This window comes from Populus alba, chromosome 17 (genome assembly GCF_005239225.2).
Source record: "Populus alba chromosome 17, ASM523922v2, whole genome shotgun sequence".
Classification (NCBI taxonomy): Eukaryota; Viridiplantae; Streptophyta; class Magnoliopsida; order Malpighiales; family Salicaceae; genus Populus; species Populus alba.
The window spans coordinates 1,262,967-1,275,623 of NC_133300.1; the positions used below are offsets into that span (position 1 = coordinate 1,262,967).

The 12,657-nt window shown below is 36.3% G+C and overlaps 2 protein-coding genes and 1 long non-coding RNA gene across 5 annotated transcripts in view; all 3 read right to left on the reverse strand.

Annotated features, from left to right (window-relative positions):
• LOC118060427 (integrin-linked protein kinase 1) overlaps positions 1 to 12,657 on the reverse strand; it is a 102,982-nt gene that overhangs the window by 20,712 nt on the left and 69,613 nt on the right. The window lies entirely within an intron of this gene.
• Positions 1 to 12,657, reverse strand: part of LOC118060464 (rust resistance kinase Lr10) — a 44,010-nt gene that overhangs the window by 6,516 nt on the left and 24,837 nt on the right. The window lies entirely within an intron of this gene.
• Positions 8,477 to 10,274, reverse strand: LOC140954755 (uncharacterized). Its single transcript, XR_012168259.1, has 3 exons — positions 9,425 to 10,274; positions 9,111 to 9,137; positions 8,477 to 8,952 (listed from the first exon to the last, which is right to left on the reverse strand). It is a non-coding gene; the product is annotated as an uncharacterized lncRNA (long non-coding RNA).

Sequence of the window (12,657 nt, forward strand, 5' to 3'; positions counted from 1 at the left end):
AAAAGGTGGTCTCGTTGTGATGGGCGACCTACCCAAATAGAAAGAATGTGATGTGCGGTCTCATTATAATGGGTGACCTACCCAAATGGAAAAAATATGATGAAGTGTGGTCTCATTGTAATGGGTGACCTACCCAGATGGAAAAAATATGATGAAGTGCGGTCTCATTGTCATGGGTGACCTACCCGAAAATGGAAAAAATATGAAGTGGGGTCTCATTGTAATGGGTGACCTACCCAGATGGAAAAAATATGATGAACGGTCTCGTTGTGATGGGCGACCTACCCAAATAGAAAGAATATGAAGTGCGGTCTCATTGTAATGGTGACCTACCCAAAAATGGAAAAATATGAAGTGTGGTCTCATTGTAATGGGTGACCAACCCAGATGGAAAAAATATGAAGAACGCGGTCTCATTGTCATGGGTGACCAACCCAGGTGGAAAGAAATGTGAAAAAAAATGGTCTCATTATGATGGGTGACCTACCCAGATGGAAAGAATATGAAGTGTGGTCTCATTGTAATGGGTGACCTACCCAAGAAAAATGTTGGCGAGGGCTCAAAGGCGCACTCGAAATGAGTAGGGTTAGAAAACGCGCTACCCTGAGAAGTGAGGCTCAACGGCGCACTCGAAATGAGGTAGGGTTAGAAAAACGCACTACCCGAGATGATAGCTCAAAGGCGCTCACAAAAAGAGGTGAGAGCTCAAAGGCGCACTCAAAATGAGGTAGGGTTAGAAAACACACTACCCAAAAGATGATGATGAAACACCGACCTGACAATGTTAAAAGCAATGCATTATGATCAATATGCATGTATACTTACCTGAGAAAAAATATAGGTCCCCCCCTCCTTGATGCTCCATCGTCATAGGGTTCCCTTGTTTGCATCCCAAGGCTTTCTTTGTTCTTCCGAGGCATTGACTCATTCATGTACTGGTCATCCACTCAGCTGTAAACGCAGTGCCCATCCCGGGCTGTCTTTGACAATTACTGCTTGCATCGTTCATCAAGCTTGACCCTGCCCCCAAGTGTGGTACTGCTTGATTCATTATGAAGGATTTTCTCTCCTGGCTTCTTCTGAGAATTATCCTCTGATTGATTGTGTGCATCATGCCAATACCCATCAAGATTGTTAATCAATCATGAACTTGCCTCTAGTTGAAACAGTACTCTTCAAGTACATGTTATCATCAACCTTCTTGGAACTCATTCAGTCATCCAGTCATGCATCTCATAGCTTGCAGTACAAAGGCTCATGGTTGTATGCTCAGTGTTCTTCTTAATAGATTCCTTTCAACTCTTCTAATCAGATTTGTGAAAAGATATGTCTCGGCCTCATCAATGATGATGCTTTTATCACCCATACTCATGCGGTGAAGTGCTCATCTGGCTTCAGAACAAATTGTCCCACAAAGTCAGTCTTCGGGGTGGGTGCCTTTCTGACATTCATTCAATGCAGTTGCGTGGTAACGTCTGTCGATAACCATGTTTCAAAGGATGACAATATGAGATTGTCCTTCAAGTGCATCATTGTTCCACAGTCAGTCTTGGTGGTGTGCATATGTTCGATGTTCATTCAAATGCACTCACCCGATAACATCTGTCAGGAGTCATAGCCATGTTTCAGAGGGTGACCCAAGATGGAGATATGAAAATATCCTTTAAGTGCAGCGTTGCTCATCAATTGCTGCTGAAGTTCACTGAATCATGGATTGTCTTTGAACAACATTGCCCCAGCAATGATATGAATGCTCGTTCATCAGTTTATACTCAATGATGTTTTCCTTTGTCATTGTCAGATGATAATCATAACTTTTCCGGGACTTTGATGACTCATCATCTGATTCTTTTCTTTGCCCCCAGCTGATCTGGATACTGTTTGTTTTCCTTCTTAAGGTCCACTGTATTGCCCCCAGCTGCTCAACTTTTCAAGGAGTGTCGAGGACTTCAATGTCATTTCTATCAACGATTTTGCATACTCAATCGATGTTCTTCTGTGTTTGATAAATCTTCCTTGTTCTGGAATCAACTCTCATATTTCAAAGATCATGTCTATTCAAAGTCTAGTTTGTTGAAATGAAATCAAAGATGTCCTTTTTTGGAAATCTTTTGAAAATCAAGCTTTTTGATCAAAGACCCAACACACGTTATTCGAAATATATAGTCCTTTGATTGTCATGCATTTTGAAAACAGAAATTGACCCAATGTAGGATTAAGAATGGCTTTTTCCATGGTTCTTTGTATCAATTTTGAATCCTTGATGTTGGGGTATATCATTTAATAGTCTATGATGAGGTGACCTTTGCATGAATTTCAAAAAAACAAAAATGCTCAAGTCAAAAACTCCGGCTTTATCAAGAAAGGTTGTTTCTCTTCTTATAACTTGTTTTATCAGCATGCATAATAACCAATAGCTTAATTCATGAAGTCACGACCCTTATGGAAAAACTCTTCAAATTTTGAAGAGCGCCATTTATCGGTTTCAAATTGCTTGCTTGATTAAAAAGGGCTTTTTAAAAGCACGTAATGCAGGCTATGGTTCATGGCTATGAAAGAAAGGAATTTCACAGGCTCAAAAGGTGTTTGAGGGTTTCAAAGACCTAGGATCAACATCAACTATTCATCAACTCTTTTCTATTGTTGTCTTTGTAGAGGAAACGACATATAACCTTGTTAACCTCAAAGTTCAGACTTTTCTTAACATAAGTTATAATGCAAATCCACCTTTCCTTGATGAATAACCAACCTTAATCATCTGATAAACATCAAAAGCTTTATAATGGACACCAAAAGTCACGTTTATAGCTTAGTCTTTTCTGGTATTGACTTTTGTTGTGCATTTCCTTGATTGAAATTTCTTTTGCTCTTCATAGACTTGATAGGCGTTCTCCTTCCTTTATCTTGACTTGTATTTAAGTGAGGGCAACTTCAACTTCTTCTTCTTCTTTTTTTTCATCATAGCCTTCCTTAAAAATTTCTCATATGCCCCTAGTCTATGTGTTTTCTTTTAGCTCTCTCTCTCAATCATTGGACCTTTGTTCTATAAGCCTTCCCCTTTTATCCATATATTAAATTATACCAATGTCTCCAAAAATATCTCTCATTTGCCCCCAGTATGGGGTGGTGATCCTAGTCAGGGTTTCTTTTTTTGAAAGAAAATATTTTACCAGGCTCAAAATGGGACTGCAAGTGATATATAATCTTTTAGAAAGTGAAGGGGATATCAAAAGATGGCCTTTTCTCATTTCAAGCAAGGTTGGTTAAACCGATAAATTTTGACCTCATCTACTTGTAATGATTGGGACTTTGTAAGAATCATGATTCACGAGTCCATAACTAACCGAATCCACTACATGTCATTATGCATACTGTTAAAACTTAGCTATATGATGTGTGGTTCAAAGTTTCAGGGGGTATGAGTTTCAAAATTGTTTGGTCACCTCATGTTATTTTCAAAGTATCGAGTCATTTCTGTAATCAAAAACACTTTTAATCTTTTCGACTTGATTAACCTTTATTGCATGTTGGAGTTTGATCAAAAACATTTTGTCAAAAATAAAATGTTAAACATCTTGTTTGATTTCAAAACAACAAAAAGACAAAAGCAAGGCATGTTTCGTTTTGAAGGATGAGATGTGATATCAAAACAAAAATGCAAAATCCATAACAAAAATGCTTGACAATTTAACTCCTTCTTGATCAGCTTCTCTGGCAATATCTATGTTTTGCCGAGCAAATTCCAATCACTTGTCATTTCTGAAAATGATTGATGACATCAACATCATCTTATCTGGATTATACCACCTAGAAATTGGTGGTTGCATGGGATTTGTCGGAGTCCAAGCAAAGAAAAATTCCTAGGAATCTGGCAGGTTTGATGGTTTGGCCCGGCAAAAGCATAAGTGGGCAGCAGAGGAATGTCAATCTTGGCAGAAGACATTCTGGGGGGGGTGAGCATTGATGCTTGAGCACGAGACTTGACTAGGCCAAAGTAACTCGAGAGGTTTCTCAATCGAGAGTCCATTCTCTGATGCACCTTCTCATCATTTGTTCTGGAATCCATGCAGATCCTTATCCTTACTTCTTCATAGCTCGCGCTCAACTTCTTCTATATGATCTTCACAACGGTAGGTCATTGTCAATCTTCCAATGTTGTCGTGGTTGGTTGAGGATTGTCTAGAAAAACTTTCTCTAACAGCTTGTAATCTTGTGGCAGCGCCAGAAACTTGTAGTATCCGCCCCACTACCCCGCTGCCGTGTGGAATCAACACATTGTCTCTATTGGAAGAGCACCCTGATGATTATCTAAAACTCTTTTGTACCCCTCTTTGATTTCTCACTGACAGTGAACGCAAACAAACACTATAGAGGAAGCTATTCCTGCTCTGTTAAAGTTTCAGTCTTCTTCATGTTTTTCATCTAGGCATGTCTCTTCTTCTCTTACTCTTGCATTTTAATTTAACTGACACTGTTGAGGAAAATCATAGCTGATCCTGATAACTACTGTATTCCTTTCTTGGATTACGCCTAAACATTTGCCGGATCTACAACACGACTTCCTGTCGGAAAGAGCTCTGCTACGTTGAGCAAGTTTGAAGTCTGCTCGTATTTTTTCAAAGACCAGATCTTCCAATGGTAACTAAGATCATCTCTTACTAACATGCTGAACTGATGAGCATAGAAATATTTGTAGTGCATAATGCAACTTATAGATCCCCTTTTGCTCTCCCAATTGGTTTGCAGCCATAAAGTTGATTTTTGTAGAGAGAGTTTCTGCCACATTTGAAGTTCAGTGATTTAATCATTGTTTTTCAGACCATCCTTGCTGCTGAAATGGAGTTGAGCTACATAATTAGCAGCTTTCCAAGAAGACTAAGCGCGCCATGTACAGTTGGAGACCCGGTAGTTGCATTTGGTTCATCAGGAATTAGATGAATGTGGAGGCGATGAACATTACTAACAGATGCCAATTGGATAAGCGAAACCAGAGTGGGTTGTCATTAGTTGATGACTGAAGGTCGCGTTGTTGCTTTTGTTCATGATGTGTTTCGAAGAAAAACGGGAGATACAGCTTCAATTAGATATGAGAAGCAGTGTTCCCACAGAAAGACTGTGCGCGATAGGTTTCTCTTTCCATTTGATGCTCGTCAATCTGCACTTGTTTCGAGCAGATCTGAGTCTAGTTTTATACTTCACATTTAATGCTTCTCACCCTTAATCTGATACCCCTGGAGCCTCTCTATCTGACAAAATTTTTTTGATCTTTCTTCACCTCCATCATTTTTTCTCTCCAATCACGTGCAGCAAGCTTGTATTAACGGGACCTACCTTTCATTCTGGTGCATGCATGACAAATGTATGGAAAACATGTAATCTATATGTTGACTCACCCTTCGAGGGATGAGAGGTGACAATAATAGGTGTGGTCGTAACTCTTGTATGATGGACAAGAATCGTGACAATTTTTGCCCGACTCTACAATGAAAATTTTCGGAGCAATCGACCAAGCGTGAACGTTCAGCCCACAAGTCCTGAGGTCAAGATGCTTCAAGTAAGGGTTTGCCTTATGCAAAAAACGATGCAATGTGCACATCACAACCCAAGGACAGGGTTCTATTCATTATGACCATGGTAGGTTTCGTCGGGTGTATGCTAGGTCTCGCAAAAGGGTCCTCATATCTGCAGTGACGTTTCTTCGTGCATTTCTGTTATAAAGACTTCGTCACGTAGTGGGAGGGGCGTTGCAAGGAATGGTTAAGCACGTATATGACCCACCAGTTATTACCAAGCAGACACTCAGATATGATTGGGGTGTTTCACGGCATCTGAACCCCTGACCAATAGCCATTAGGCAGATCTGCTAGTTCGCCCCGAGCACCTTTAACCTACGAAGCTTGTGTGTGTTCGTGTTTTTCTAAAATAAAATACAGGTGATGGCATGAGACAATTCTATAAAATGAACATGGAAATAAATATTAACAAAAAGATAAAAAAATTGCCAAAAACTTAAGCACATCCAAAATACACAGCTTAGTCCCAATAATGTTAGAAACAGTACCTTCCCCAGTGGACGTCGCCATTCTCTGTCGCGCACCGCCAAAAAAAATCAGCGCGCCGGCATCAACCTTTGGCGATTTTTCGTCTCGTTGTTGGTTTGCTTGCAATTTGGTTCGTTGGAGTCGCCACTTTTTGTTAATTTTAATTGAAGGGCTACTAGAATAATTCTAGCGCGAATGGACTGTCTTGTAGCAGATTCGCGGGTAAGGGACTGTGTTGTGGTTAGGGAATTGGTATCAGCCCACGGCACTCTAAACACACCCACTGAGGTAAGCTGCTTCGCGAATTTGACGTGTTAAAGAAGTTTTATAAATTGTCTTTTCGTCGAAATTTAGAATATCACTTACGTACTAAGCTTAGAAATTCTTAACCGTAGATTCCGATCAATATTAAATTGGTTCTTTAATAAATTTTCAATTTTAATCATTAAAAAAATATATACAAATAAATAAAACCAAAATACAAGCACAGCACACACATACACTTTCCACTATTTTATTTTGCGTTTCATTTTTCTTCTTTACTTTTCTTCGGTTTCTATTTCCTTATCTTGCTTTTTTCTTTTTTTTGTCTCACAATAATACCACAAGATACAAATAAAAACGCAATTCAAATACTAAATAAAAAAATATCACTACCACCGAGAGCAATTTTAAATTAACAGAATAAAACCAGTCCTAAAACATCTCTAGAAAAAATTGTTCTGCAGGCGAACAGTGCACGGCCCAACAGTGCTGGAAAGATTTCTGGCGCTCACCGCAGCAAAACCATTTCGGCGGCGCCAGATGGATGTAGTCGCGTACTCCTCCGCGAGCACCATGCCACTAGGCCAGCTCAGCGGTGCGTCGGGTTGACGGCGCCGCGCGTAAAAATCCCAGCAGCAAGGGAGGGTCTGAAAACGTGTTCCTCCCTTCTTTCTCGCCGGCGGTGACCTGCACAAACACCCAAAAGAAACGCAACAAAGCAGTCGATCTTATTTTTCTGTTTTATTTCTTTCCTGTTTTTCCCCGAATCTGCCTCTATTCTCCCTTCAAACCTCGTTGCTTCGGTTTTACTTTTCTCTTGTCCGATCTGGCTTCTCCTTCCTCTGTTTCAGGCCCACTTACGTATCACTCCGGCCAGTGAAGAGGAGAACGCTGAGAATCCCGCGGGGGCGTCGCCGCTGGGCGCTGTTCGGATGTGGGCTGCTCTGGTTTGGTCTCCACTTCTCGTTGGTTGCAACGGCGGATGGCCCTGCTGCTGTTGTCTGCGTCCGGTGGAGCCGCTGTGAAGATGGAGGGGAGCTTGTCTTTGTCTAGGAGGCGGTGTGGCTGAGGCTTGGCGACGAGGAGGACGCTGCTGAGCGCGACCACGAGGAGAAGAAACCCACGGGTCCAAGCTGGGGAAGCGGCGATCGTCTTTCAACAGGAAGCGCCGGAGCTGCGGGTTGATTTGGGTGGAGGCGCTGCTATTGAGAGGAGAAGAAGGCGCTGCGCGAGAGAAAGTTTTCGGGATCTCGGCTTGATCTGCTCTGATCCTATTCGAAGAACGAACGTTCGCTGCAAATGGGGAAACCGGGAAGGGCTTGAGCAGCTAAAGCTGAAGATGGGGGGATGGTCTTGAAAAATGGCGGGGCTGAAGGACGGCGCTGTGTAAGGGAGAAAGAAGGAGAAAATCAAACCGGGGGGTTTGGCATGGGGGCTGTTTGGCCGGTGGTACAAAAATGCAAAAAGGTCGGGCGGACCTGTGTTTTGGCTTCAGGAGAAGAAGGCTCGGGAAACAAAATTCCCACCGGCTCCAGGAGGCGGCAGGCTTGGTAAGTCATGAGATAGGTTTCAGGGTTAGGTTTGTTTTTTTTGTATTTTTTTTGATATTTCAAAATTGCTCCCCCCCCCCAAAAAAAAAATCAGTTTAGTCGCATGGTATTATAGAAAACATTTGCTAGGTTTTTCAACTTGGTCCCTCAACTTCTTTCTTTTGTAAACTTTTGATTTTTTCTTATTTTTTTTGTATTTTTTGAAAAACGAAAGCAATATCAACGTCGACTCAAATGCGAAAAATCAAATGATCTTAAAACAATGACGGCGTGAAAAGTCGAACGCGTTTTGAAAATCCTCTTCTTTTAACAATTTAAATTCTTTTTTAGACGCGTTGAAATGCTAAAATGACGAAAATATATTAAAAAACATATTTTTTTGGATTTTCTTTGTTTTTTCTCTAATTGTTTTTGGATTTTTTTGAAATATATCAACATCGGTCAAAAATTGGGTAGCTAACAAAGCTGATAAAAGCAAAGTAAAATATTCTGTTCTCACCGATAAAGACAAGCAATTGTTCAATGGAAAAAACAATATGAGAAAGATTGGTAAAATTGAAGGGATGTGTATCCCGTAATCACAAATAATTATCTGCCAAATAAAAATGAAAAAAAAAAACAATGATGAGTGATTTACCATTCATTGTAGTTATTTGAGTGTAAGGATAAAAAATCATCATTGAGAATCAATTCATTCAAATTAAAAGCATTATTAATTCATCCTACTAGACATAAGAAGATTAGAAGCATTATAAATTCATATCTTATTTCATTTAGATCTTTTAATTAGAGTGGAAGATTAAGATTATTTTAAAAGGGTTTTATTTTATCAAAATTTAAGAGATTAGTGACCGCAAAAACATCTCGTACTATAGGTTGATATGTACGTGATTGAAACTATTTTGAAAAAAAAAAAGATTTTTTCAGGGTCTTTTATTTATTTTATTAGAAAAATAAATATTCGTACATTTTTCAGGGTCTTTTATTTATTTTATTAGGAAAACAAATATTAGTACTCTTTCTTCTGTAAAATTTATATAATTACACAAAATAAATGAACTCACCCCCAATGCCTCGACAGAATATCCCGGCGATACCTATAATCGCCAAGAAAATATGAATCAGCGTGCAAAATCTTGATGATTTAATATTTAAAAAAAAAAAAAAAAACTCATTGGCGAAGAAAATGCTATAAAGTAAATGTATTTTTTTTGTAGAATTGAGCCAGAACATGTAAGACCGTAATAGTCCTCACCTTCAAAATAAAGGTTTAACAGCGTCCCTACAATTTCAAGAAAAAAGAAAAGGTCAACTGAAGTGAAGAACATTTATTAAAATATAAAATAAACCCCTAACACATAAACGGAAACCAAGCCATATAGGAGCATCACATTAGATTATCATTATTGACTTTACTTTCAGAAGATTTCTAGTAACTTGAAAGATCACCATGTAGATTTAAACCCTTAGCACATAAAATTTGAAAATAGAGCAATGATTTGGTATGCATAATCATAATACAATACTTGAGGTAAGCTGATGATGCATATGGAGAGAGAGAATACGTACCAAAATAGTTCTCTATGGTATATTGTAAACAATAGTTGTTCTTCATGGTGGCTTCATCAAGGTTGCAGCGGTTCTCTATGTTATAATGACAACAGAAAGAGAACCATGAAAGCTCGAACCCATATACCAAAATATCATGGACATCTGTATACGACATATTTGTCATAATTTTTGGCACAGAATAAATCAAATTTATACGGCACAAGTCAGGTACATCCTGGATGTCCTCACCAACCATGACATACGAATGACCTTCCATATCGACACAGCTGGGAGAAGAAATACTGCCAGACGAAGAAGAATTATATGCAGTACCACTGCCATTTTTACAAGAAGAGGCATCCATAATATAACCTGGAGGATTCAGCATTTGATTCTTGCAGCATAAAAAAGTTAACACAGAACTGTGTGGCCACTTTATCTCATAATAATAATAGTAGTACAGCAATTCTTCTGTAAGAGAATGATGAGGGATGGAGAAGCAATCATCCTTCTGAACAGAAGCATCCACAAGTCGAATTGTGAAGTTACTGTAATTGATTGCCTGAACATAATACTTTACCATGTTCAAGTATAAAGTTGGACGTACGTTGTTTTCACAAGCAAGCTCATAATTTTTGTTGCCACAGCTCTGGGGATCGGTATTTAGTCGAAAAGGGTAGCTAATATTATGGATATGGCCACAAGAAGAAGGAGCGCAGTAATAGCTGGTGTTCTTTGTAGCACTGCAACTATGGTGGGAGGATAGGATCAGTAGAAAAGGGAGGGCTGCATATGCACCGAAAAGGTGCCTTAATTCTCTACTGAACATTGAGAGAGAAACTTTCTTTGGGAAACCAATTAATGTGCTTTGTTACACTCTGCTCACGAGATATAAATATATCATGTGGTCTTGAGAACAATACACGTCTGCAGAATACGAAAGGAAATCAATGGCCACAAATTAAAGTTCGAAATTTCCATTGAATATTTTTGAAATTTCTAAAAAGAGGAGACTTCCTTGAAATTTCCAAGTCAGTGAGAAAAAAAACAAGGAAAGAATGTGGTGCCATTCAATATTTAAATATAAATATAGGAGGAGTAAAGTAGAAATGCAAAACTGTATAACAACCACGTCGTTTTGCAAAACTCTAAGTGAAAACGATTACGTTTCTTTTTTTAAAGGGTTACAATATAAGACGATATCTTTAGCCTTTGGGAATGAAAATTCACATATATAATATATTTTTTTTTCTTTTATTCAACATGAAACTTAAATGAGAAAATTAATAAACCTCCTCGATTATCAAATCAATTCCTTTGAATTACTTCTTATCAATATAGTATTTTATTTAAACTTTATTTGATCATCTAACACTAAAGAGGCCTAAAACAAATAAAATTTAAAAATTTTAAAACTAAAAGTTTATTTCCAATTTTATTTATACATAATTAAATAAACTTTACTTCTTATCAATATAGTATTATTTTATTTAAACTTTTTTTAAACTTTTTTAATTAAAACTTTTTAAATAAACAATTATATTGGCAAATCATAATAATACTCTCATAAGTAGGAGACCATGCACGAAACCAAAGGATTCTTAAAATTCTAAATTTTTTTATTTTCTTGAAAAATATTAATAAATTATGTGGTCTTGAGAACAGTACTCCTCTTACTGCTTATTTAGGAATTATGGTGTAAGGTATTTTTTAAAAATATTTTTTATTTAAAAATATATTAAAATAATATAATGCATCTATAATTTTAATATTAGTGTTCGCTAAAATAAAAGAATAATTAATTTTTAAAAAAACATATCACACAAAAAAGTAATACAATAAAAGATATTTTATTTTCACTAAATATATATCCATGAGAAAAGTATTAAAAAAACATATTGTATATCATGTCCATATATATATATATAAAAGAAACTGTTAATATTATCATAAAAAATCTAACCTTTTCTAAAAACGATGACATAATCATATATTTTTTAAAATATCTTCTTCATAATTCAATTTAAATCAAATTTAATACAACAATTTTAAAGAATAATTAAAAAAGAAAAGGAAAAAAAAAAAAGCGATAGCAGATAATTATCAAATTCGGTAAAATATCGTTGAGGGGAAGGAGAAAAAAATTAAAATCCTTCTGAACAGCAGCATCCACAAGTCGTATAAAGTTTTCACAAGCAAATTTATATTTTCAATCTTGCTTTCATTTTTAGAAACGCCGGTCCACGTTTTTCAATCATTTTTTTTATTCTAAAAAAAGTAGCTAATATTATGGATTAAACGGTAATTATTGCTATTTCTATCGCTGCAACTATAATGGGTTGATAAAATCACTAAAAAAACGTTTTTTCGTGATCCTATCAATCCACCATAATTGAAGTGCCTTGATATTCCATTTAACATTGAAGGGGAATAAAAAATAATGGTTTTACCTTGATATTTTTTGGAAAAAAACTTATATATTTTTTGGAAAATTTTAAAATAAAACATAACAATTTCTATCTTTTGGCATTGGTTAGAGTATTTTGCTAGCAAAAAATGTTAATTTAAAAATAATTTAGTTTGTATTAGTACATGATCTAATAATATTAAATCAAGGTAATTAAAGAAATAAAAAAATCTCTATATTTTTTTTGTTTTTATTTTGTTTCTTATGTATTTTCTCTTACTTTTTTAAAAACTATGGAGAATTAAAACAAATTAACAAATTCAAAATCAAAGTGATGGTACTCATCTCATTTATTTTAAAAATATAATGAGAATTATACATTTTGTGTGAAAAGTTAGGTTAAGTCCTATGTACATATAACTATTAAGTAATTAAATTAAGATCCAACTTAAAGTTAATATATATTTAAAATAAAATAATTAACTTAAAGATTATTTTTAAAATATTTAATTTCATTAACTAATTAAGTAATTGATTTTAAATAAAGTATTATATATAAAACAAAAAATTAAGTCTTTTGAATTATTGAATGGTCACTTCCAATATTGATTAAGAATTAGGACTTTGCATGAAGAGTTACCACAAAAGAAGGGGAAGACTTCTAAATGGCCACAGATTAAAATCAATGGCCACAGATTAAAGTCTTTGAATTATTGAATGGTCACTTCCAATATTGATTAAGAATTAGGACATTTGCATGAAGAGTTACCAACAAAAGAAGGGGAAGACTTCTAAATGGCCACAGATTAAATCAATGGCCACAGATTAAAGTCTTTGAATTATT